Raw genomic sequence first — 10,472 nt, 5'->3', positions numbered from 1 at the left:
TAAAGAAGTTGATGCGCACGTAACAAATCACCCAAGTTTGCCACCTGAGTTGCTCTGCTAACTATACGATGTTACAATGGTTGTGAGTTTTTGAACTTTATACGTTACTCATTCTTGCAGTCTTGTTGTGACAAACTCATAGAAAATTCTTATACATAAGAAAGCTATGTTTATTTCTTCAAATTCAGACACATGTTGAAGGAAAATAAAATTCTGGTTCATTTTTTTGTGAAAAAAGATAATAAAAACTTAAAATTGGTCCAATTATAAGTAGAGAAAATTTAGATATTTGCCATAATTAGAAAAAAAAAATTGAGAGGGCTAAACTGAAAATGGAGGAATCTTGAAGGACATCTTGTGAGGCACTTTAAACAGTCCAAAATTATATTAGTACTAGTCGCTGTCACGTGCGTTGTACGAATTTTGTATATATCATATTTTTATTAGCGTATGAATTTTAATTTTTTGGAAAGTTTTTGAAGTAATATCTAAAATTATTTCCATGATATAAGAAAATGATTGTAAATTATTTTTACAATTGCAACAGTATTGTGTTATCTAAAAAAATATGCTTGTATATTTCATACTTAAATAAGAAATGTACGAGGTTATACAAACTATTTTGCCTGTATTCTTTGATAGTCTTGATATGATTGAATTGAATGTGAAGATTATATTTCTAAATTTTGTATAATTCAATATTGAAAAATTGAAGATTGAGCATAAAATTATAAATCGACTTGCATATTCATATGCGTTTTATATTTTGTCCTTCATATATTTTAATATTTATTTTATACTTATGTTGAAAAAATAAAAATCTGAAATTTTTTTCTGACATTCGGTTTGGTAAGTGAATGTATGGTGTTCTGCATTCTTGGTATTTATAAGTGCAAAAATCAGTCTATACGGAAAGCTGCAATACTGTAGGTAGCATATATGGTAAGTTGACTACAAATACGGTAGGCTACATATACGGTAAACTGTAAATACGGTAGACAGCATATACGGTATTGAAATTTATTGTAGTTCGGGGAATTTAAAAAAAATGTGATTATGAAATTGCTAATTTTTAAATGTGTTTTTTGTTGAAGATAAAAATGATTTTTTTATACTATTTGTAAAAAAAAAAAATTATTGTAATTTTATTATCGTAATAAGAAGATTTACTACGATTATTTAAAAAAAATTCACAACACAATTAATCCATACTTTTAACCCGATGACTGCAAAAGTCTTTTGTGTATCAATAAAACATTTCTCATTCAAACAATAATGCCAAATTTTTTGGCATCATGCTTTCATTTTCGTCTTTTCAAAAATTTAACTTTTTTCGTTTTTGTCTTCATTTTTTTAGATTCTTTTGTTGTTAGCAATGATTATTTCTTTGAGATTTTTTATTGTATTATATTGAAATTAAACTTATTCTTGTAATTATAATTTTTTATTAGATTTAATGAATATTTTTAACTAATAAAATAACAAACTAAACAAACATAAGGTTGCATTATTAAATTTAAAAAAAAAAGAGTCGTTGCATGACCGCACAGATTGTATTATAGCATATACGGTAAGTTATATGTTGTAATATGCATATTGCTGTAATATAACAAAAAAAATTGTACAGCAATAATTTCTCATTATATTATGCTAAAGATTGTATTATAATATATACGTATAGTATGTTATATCTTAACTATAATATAGTATTATAGCATACCGTATTTGCACATATTGTCTTTAGACTAATCACCAACATTGGTTATAAATAAATCCAAGTCTCATGTGATGTAGATTTAATTCATATTAATTTGCACAATTGCATTTCTAGTATAGACATTGCAGTGGTTTAATTTGCTCTAGAATGACTTCAAAGTTATTTTGCACCGACATAAGAAATTTCAAATGTATAATATGTGCCACTGCATAATTATAAATTGACTTGCATATTCATATGCGTTTTATATTTTGTCCTTCATATATTTTAATATTTATTCTATGTTATGTTGAAAAAATAAAAAATCTGGAAATTTTTTCTGACATTCGGTTTGATAAGTGAATGTATAGTGTTCTGCACTCTCGATATTTGTAAGTGCAAAAATCGGTATATACGGTAAGCTGCACATACAGTCGGTAGCATATACGGTAAGTAGCCTGCAAATAAGGTAGACAACATATACGGTATTGAAATTTATTGTAGTGGACGAAACTGGATTCATTCACATCGTACATGCATTTTATATACCATATATGCAACATACCGTATTTACGTATACCGTATTTACAGCTTACCGTTTATGCAACATACTGTATTTACATCATACCGTATATGCAGCACACCGTATTTACAGCATATCGTATTTGCATCATATCGCATTTACAGCATATTGTATTTGTATCATACCATATATACAGTATACTGTATGTGCACATATTGCCTTTAGATACCGTATTTGGCATATTGTAATTCAATATTGTTTTATTTTTTTATAATTGTATTTTCGGGAATAAAAAAAAGTGATTAAATTTTTAAATGTGTTTTTTTGCTGAATTTTGTAAATTTTTATATATTGTAAATTTTTTTTACTTCTTACTGTACAGAGAGTTTTGCGGATCGATACCCGAATTAGTTAAAACATTAATTTCCAGGGTCAAAAATTTCAAATAATGTTGTTTCTTACTGCCCAGGATGTGAAAGGGATAGCATATTCCAATTGCTACCCATATGGTGCACAACTAGAATTTTCGTCAATCAGCTTCTTCTTGTAGACTGGTAGTACATATACTTTTTGTTTTCCTATGGGGTGAGGTGGAGGTATCAATTACTGTCTGGTACTTGTGTAATAATGAGAGAGAGAGAGGGCGATAGTGGGTGCCTGAAAAACTCTATAGTATACCATAAGTAAGGGGACAGAACATTCTTCACAGTAGCACCACCTTCTCCACGCTGGCTGTTGCAGCGACCGGTGTGTCCAAGCCCTCTCAAAAAATGGATCAACACAGTTCAAAAAATGAACAAGATATTGATTTTTTTCCCTTCTATGTTAATTGTAAAGTCCATGTTACTTGACAGTGCTTTTCCATTTTTCAGTTTAGAGTTTATTTTTAATTTTCTGTTTTGTGGGATTATTTTCGAATTACAAAAAACGTTTGATTTGTCATTTATGTTTTCCAAGTTATTTACATGCATCTATACCGTTCTAATTGAATAAAATTCCAACTTGAGGGAGAGATTGTTAGAAAGCAATAATGTAGTTTATAAGCTCGTATCATTTACGAAAAAGAAGACAATAAACTTGAGGATTATGGATCTACGTGCCTTATTTCACTATCATATAAAATAAAAGTGTTTTTTATACAAAGGAAAAATTTGACGGAAGACTATTGACTATACAAAGAGAGTCACATTTCGCAATGTCAATCCAATACACGTATTGTCGAGTACGGATAAAATTTCTATCTGAAAAGGTTAATTAATTTGCGTGATGGTTAAGATCATTTCCATTCGTGAACTTCTTCACGCTATTGTTACCCTAACATATTACGAGGATCATCATTTTCAAATATCTTAGTTATGTATTTTAGTATTCAAGGCTATGTATATAAACAATATAAAAATCAAGATCATCCAAATTTTTCTTGACTAGGATCTGTATATTCAGCATTAGGTTTGATCTCTTGTATTTAGTGCATTAAATTGATATTTTTGTGGGAATAACCTGAGGATATTGGAATGCAACTGACTGTGAAGATAGCAAAACAAAATAAAACATTGAATAGCAAAATATAAATAATAATAATAGTATTTCTAATTTCATTAAGAAAATCTATCATTAACAACAGATGTCTCTACAAATATCAAAGAAGCTTCATTAACCAAAGTCTCTAGAACTGGACAAAAGGTCAAAAAAAGACGGACTAAACATAAATTTTTCCAAGCTGAAATTGGAGTTGACCAATAATGGTGAGATACCTCACCATTTCTTCATCTCGGCATAAATCCTTCGAGTCCAAACCGCTATGGAGTATTCTCTTTTCTATACCCACTATTTTTGCAACCATTTCTTCGAGTTTTACCTCGGTAACGTATGAAGCAAGATCTACTTCCAGATCTTTAATGTCCAGTTGACCCATGCCTTTGTCTCCCAAAAAGGCTGCGAGGGAATATTTCTTGTTCTTGATGTCATTGCCCACAAGAATCCCGCTCTTCAGGAAGTCTATGAGTTTCCATTGAAGTTTGGATTCATCGTTGTTTGCATGCCCATGACTCTGCTATTGGAAAATCAACCCGCATTCTCCAGCAGAGATAACCAACGTATTCAAAAAGACACCCCCTTTAGTTGGGAATTTTGTATTGACGTGGAATCCAATCATCTTCCTTTCTTTCTCTTCCTGGATCCATTTCTCCATTATCATTTTGTCAGTCGTCACTGCGGTGGTAGTAATTAATTTTTTCCGGCCAAGTGGACATATAACCTCATGTTTTTTGAGCTTTGTGGCCATTTTGATAGGGGGACGGGTTAAGCACAAGGTATTCATGGCTGGAAGAGATTTAGTGGAGGAAGAGTGAATGGGGAAAGTGAAGTGGAGAACGTTCAGGGTGAGGGGCTATATAACAAATGAGGATGATAAGATGAAGTGGCAGTTGTGAAATGGTCCCCATAACAGACAGAGAGAGAGAGGCAAAATATAGGTGCAGACTGCAGGGGTATCATTTCATTTTCATGGCCGCCTTACCTTTCTCCGCAAGATATCTAGACCTAACCAATGTGGAAACACTCTAGCTTGAGGATCATTCATCCGTCCCAGCTAATTTTGGAAAGTCTCCAGCTCCCATGTGGCTAAATGACTAATTTAGCCCTTGGAGAGGAAGAAATTCCAATACGGTGAGCTCAATGGTGCAAAACTGGTAAGAGCAGATACGGTGATCTTCAGAATTGCTGGCACTCACTCCTTGTAGTCGAACCATGCGAAAGGTTAAAGAGTCCATTGCTATTTTTAACAGTAAAATGACAAAAGATTATTATAAGTACATAAAACTGGATAGTAATTCCTTTAACCTAAAAAAAAAAAAAAGTTTCTTAGGTATATATCATATGACTTACATAAATTACTGTCTTAATGGGAGTTACAATATTTTACCTGCTTAAAGCTTGTCGGGCTAAAAAATCGAAATTTATTTATTAATTATTATTAACTTTATCCATTTTATATATTAAACGTTACAATTGAAAAGGAAAATGAAAAAGAAAAGGAACTGAAGTGACCATTGTTGAAATTTGGTACTTCAGTTGACTGATCTCTTCTACCTCCGTTGTGGTTGTGGTTGTGAAAGACAATTCTATTTTATCGTTCACATTTTGACACGTATTACATCATCAAAATTTTCAATTGCATCGTTGAATGACATGGCTTGAATTTTACTTCCCTATATAAAAGTCAAATACTATGTTACTTCTCATATAAAATGTAATTACGAAATAAAAAGTCATCGTGGGAGGCTTATTACCTCATAATTGTCAATTAGGATGAGCCTGGAAGAAAGAAATATACAAAAATAGAAAGATGGTTTTCTGTACGGTTTGCATAAATTTAAATAGGTAAAATTGAAAATTGGTCATTTTTTATTTAACTATTTTATGTTGGATAACTAGCACGTGAATCTTGAAGATTTAAATAGTTGGATAATAGTATTTCTTTCAATAGTCAATTTGCTAGGTGAATAACAATTAATTTTTATATATGCTTTGACTTATACACAAGTAAAATATTAAAAAGTCATTGTTCCAAATGAAAGTTAACTCGATGATAGTATGTTTGATTACAAGTTAAAGCATAACTTTTTCCTCTGAATTTACTGTAAAATATAACATGACATTCTTGGCCTGCTCACTTTCTTGCTATCCGATTGCATGATAGGATTGCAAATGATATGCCATGATAGGAAAGGATTGCACGATAGGACCGTTATAGTTTCGTGGCCTGCACACTTTCTTGCTATCCGATTTACTGTAAAATTATGGACCCTAGAGCCGGCCATTATATGCGAGATAATTTAGCCATACCATCGAAAGCATCATCAGACTTACATTACTAATTACAATAAGGGCCTTGAGCAGCTCGATGACACCGGGTTCAAGGACTTCAACTTTGTAAAATTAGTAAGTTATATAGGGCCTTACAAAAATAAATTAAGCTGCACACCGTTTTTGAATTATCTAAAGTTTATAGTTAACGACTCATGACTTGCTATTTAATAAGAACAAAACTTGAACAAATGGAAATTTATCAATAAATATAATTACGCTGTTCATCACATTTAATCAGTGTTAGAGACTTAGAGTAAACAAACTATCACATTTGCGAGACCTAGAGAGTAGAGCTACTTTTCTAGTTATCATCTTCTCCTAGTTTTGATCTTCAATTAGAAAACGTGCATACTATGTGTGTGTGTGTGTGTGTGTGTTTTCTCCTTTAATTGAGCATGTAATGTTAATGAACTTCCAAAATAAACAACTGGGCCCCACTCGAATTTTGTGCCAAAGTTAGCCACTCAACCCATTTTTTCCAACATCCAACTATTTAAATCTTTGAGATTTAGACAATGAATATCGGAGTTTTCGATAGTTCTGGAATTTAAACGGTTGTAGGAAAAAAATTAGCAAAATGTAGGAGTTTCTCTTTTCCCTTGAGGAAAGAAAAACAAAAGTCTAAGGACCAATGTGCAAATTTTCCAAAAGATCATCCGATGAAGGACTCGACGACTTGAATAAGCTAAGTACCAACTGGATGCTCTCATGGATATTGATGGAATGAGAAGAATCAAGAAACGAGGTCAAAATGGAAGAAAACAAGTTTTTGGGGAGTCAGATTTTTAGGGGATTTTGATGAAAGTTTATGAATTTGTGTTGTTGAAAAGTTGATAAAATTTGTGAATTCCATTAAATGTGTAATTAACTGTTAATTTAATTTAAATTTTTAACTAATTTTTAAGCCACGTCAAATGGGCGAAGAAAGGAATAAGCAAAATAATAGTAATAATAAATAAATAAATAAATAAAATTAGGAATTTATATGATTCATAGACTTCGTGAGATTCTTTGACAAAGAAAAATAATGAGATTGAAAAAATATAAAAATATGAGAAAAATTATAGACTCTCATAACTTTTCACTATACAAAAAATTAATTGATTTCACCTTAATTAAATTTGACCCCAAAAAGAACAAACAAAATTATTATTTTGATTTTGAGTTCGAATTATCAAATTAACAACTTAATTAAACTAATCTAAAGGAAAAAAACAACTTCAATGTGGAAACCAATTAAAAACAATCAAGAGTCCCAGTTCAATTTGTATTTTTTGTTCAATAATTATATTGGCAATCATTAGAACATGAGTAAAAGTCAATTGGTAATATTATTTGTCATAACAATACTCAAAGCCAAGAAATATGATGAAGAAATCAAGACAAGGAGAATTTGAAGTAGACCCGATAAATTTATAAATAAGATATGATGAATTTCTTTAATCTTCAGTCCTTAATTCCGATAGCCCAAACATCTTCTTACTTGAGTTTCCATTATTTCTTGACTTCTCTTCATGATTTCTTCCAAAAGGAATTTTTTAAATTTTGGGTGAGCAACGAGTAGAGTTTTAAATTGTGATGACCAAGTAGTAACATATAGCAAAGTTAGGTGAGTAGAGAGTAACTTTTTTTATCCCAAAGGCGATGTAAGATTGAGATTTAATGACAATAATGAAATATTCAAAATCGCACCACGACAAACAAGATTAATTTCATTTACTGAGTGCTCTTAACTAATATTTAACTTCAACATCATCCTCCAACAACTGTTTAACATCAATTTCATCCATCAACTATTTTTAGTATTAAAACACACCTAAGCTATTGATTACAATTAAAATCATCCTTCAACAACTAATAAGCATCAAACTTCATTCATTCATTGGACAACGGATGGATGATGATAAGTCCAACTAATTAGATCCTTGTCAACACCTAGCCACAAATCATTAATGCCATACAAAGAGAGCCTTAATGCGTAACAAAAACATTCCTGATGCATTACAAAAATAGTCTGAATGCCTGCACAAAAAATTGGCACTTAATGCCTCCACAACCTTTAAAATCATCCTCGCACCGTATTTGGTGGGGACGTTTTGTGCTAACTACTCTTGTGAAAATTCTCTACCAAATATGGTGACTACCAAATACGATGAGTTTCACTGCCACATACGGTGAGTTTTACTGTCAAATACGATGAGTTGGTGAGCCGACAAATACGGTGAAAAGTTGCCAAATACGGTAAAAAACTACCAAATACGGTAAGAAACTGCCAAATACGGTAAGCGTGAATCCGGTGTCTAAATCACAAATACTATATATGAGAACCCGATTCCACTCCATACACTACCAATTAAATTTACCAACACTGGCTTGGTCCCAGAGTTTTACCCAAGTTGGGGTTTCTCCGTCATCACATCATGAGTTGTGTTTTGCGTTGTTTTATTTACTTTACACAAACCAGCATTTTAACACAGGCTTAATTGGACGTGTATATTTAATAACCTAGACAACAATTAATTAGTGACTTGTTGCTATTAAATGTATCAATTCCACATGTAAGGTCAAATTGGCAAACGGAACGTAAATTTGGTAAATGGTAAAATTTGAATTTGACACTGTAGAGCGTTCCTAGAATTTTTCAATTTCAATTCCCACAGGTAAAAGTATTTAATTCATAAAATAAAACCAAAAGAAAGGTTCGATTAGCTTAACTTGTACCATTAAAAAGTGGAAATAATTCGGTTTTTCTTTTTCTTTTTCTTTTTTTTGGATACGGACAAAAGTCGGATAAAAACTCTGAAAGTACTTGTTAATGTAAAACAAATGAGGATAATAAGATGAAGTGGCAGTTGTGAAATGGTCCCCGTAACAGACAGAGAGAGAGGCAAAATATAGGTGTAGAATGTAGAGGCATCATTTCATTTTCATGGCCGCCTTTCCTTTCTCCGCCCGATATCCAGACCTAACCAATGTGGAAACACTCTAGCTTGAGGATCATTCATCCTTCCCAGCTAATTTGGGAAAGTCTCCAACTCCCAGCCATTTAGCCCTTGGCAAGGGAGAAATTCCAAACTCGAGCTCAGCCTTTGTCTGTCTCTTTTTGTCCGTCCACACCTGTTGTAGAATTCAGTGGAAAAATTAGAAATAAAGGGGGCAAAACACATGCTTAGTTTCTCAGATGAATTTTGCTACAGTTCCAAACTAGTGTTTTGAGAATTTCAATAATATGTTAAATTTAAAAAATCTCGGCCTTCAATTGAATCCACAAATTACCTACGTTCTCTTTAAGCTCGTTTCGAGAACTATATCATAGACATATCGAATAATTCAAAAAGATATCGATAATAGTTAAACGCGCACTAACTCGTTGTGCATGTGCATGTTTTCTAGCTGAAATTGAAATGTTGATAGAGATTTGGTGAATGAATATGTTAATTGATCAGCATAAGCAGCTAGCAGGTGAGACATGAACTATTCCTGATTTAATCTTATTCCATACAAGATGAGCATTAACAAAATTATTCGGCTTTCCAAGTGCTTGAACAACTGCTTTAATTCGCGAGAATGAGATTGACTAATAGTATTGAACATGGTTGACTGAAGTTTAAGTTAATGAGGCATGTTGATAAAGATAAGATCAAGATTTAGAAGAAACTACATGTTTCAAGGTGAAGATTAATTATAGCTAAGACAAGAAGCCAAACCACGGGAATCAATAGATGAAGATCATTTGTGCAAAATGCGGAGAAGAATTAGAGTGCAAAGAGTGACGTGGACGTTTTACTAAGCAAATGAAATGTCAATCAAAAGTTTATCGTCCTGCACAATTTATGAGTCACAATTCAAAAGTTTCTTATGAGAAGTTATGCACACAACAAATATGATAAAGGCAAGAATATGAATAAAGTTGAGCAATTCAATTGAGATCTCGTTTAATACAATGACAAACCTAGGTTAACATGAAGTTGGTCTTTTTCGTTTTTGTCTTCATTTTTTTAGATTCTTTGTTGTTAGCAATGATTATTTCTTTGAGATTTTTTATTGTATTATATTGAAATTAAACTTATTCTTGTAATTATAACTTTTTATTAGATTTAATGCATATTTTTAAATTAAAATTTGGATTTAATTCCGACCAAACAGGGGTTTATGTTCTTATCATGATTATTCATTTATAAAACGTGAAAACAATTTGATCAGCTGACCAACAAATCAAGAATTCTAATTAACCCCCTATTTGGTGGTAATTAAAATCTTTTTTTTTAATAGATTTTGATATTAAAAAAAAAAAAAGTAGATTAAATGTGTAGTTGAAACGAGTTGTTGACTTTGACTTACATTAAAATCTAAATTTTAATTTTAATTTCTACCAAACATAGG

The sequence above is a fragment of the Olea europaea genome, chromosome 10 (genome assembly GCF_002742605.1).
Source record: "Olea europaea var. sylvestris chromosome 10, O_europaea_v1, whole genome shotgun sequence".
Taxonomy (NCBI): domain Eukaryota; kingdom Viridiplantae; phylum Streptophyta; class Magnoliopsida; order Lamiales; family Oleaceae; genus Olea; species Olea europaea.
This window is presented reverse-complemented; position numbering follows the sequence as displayed.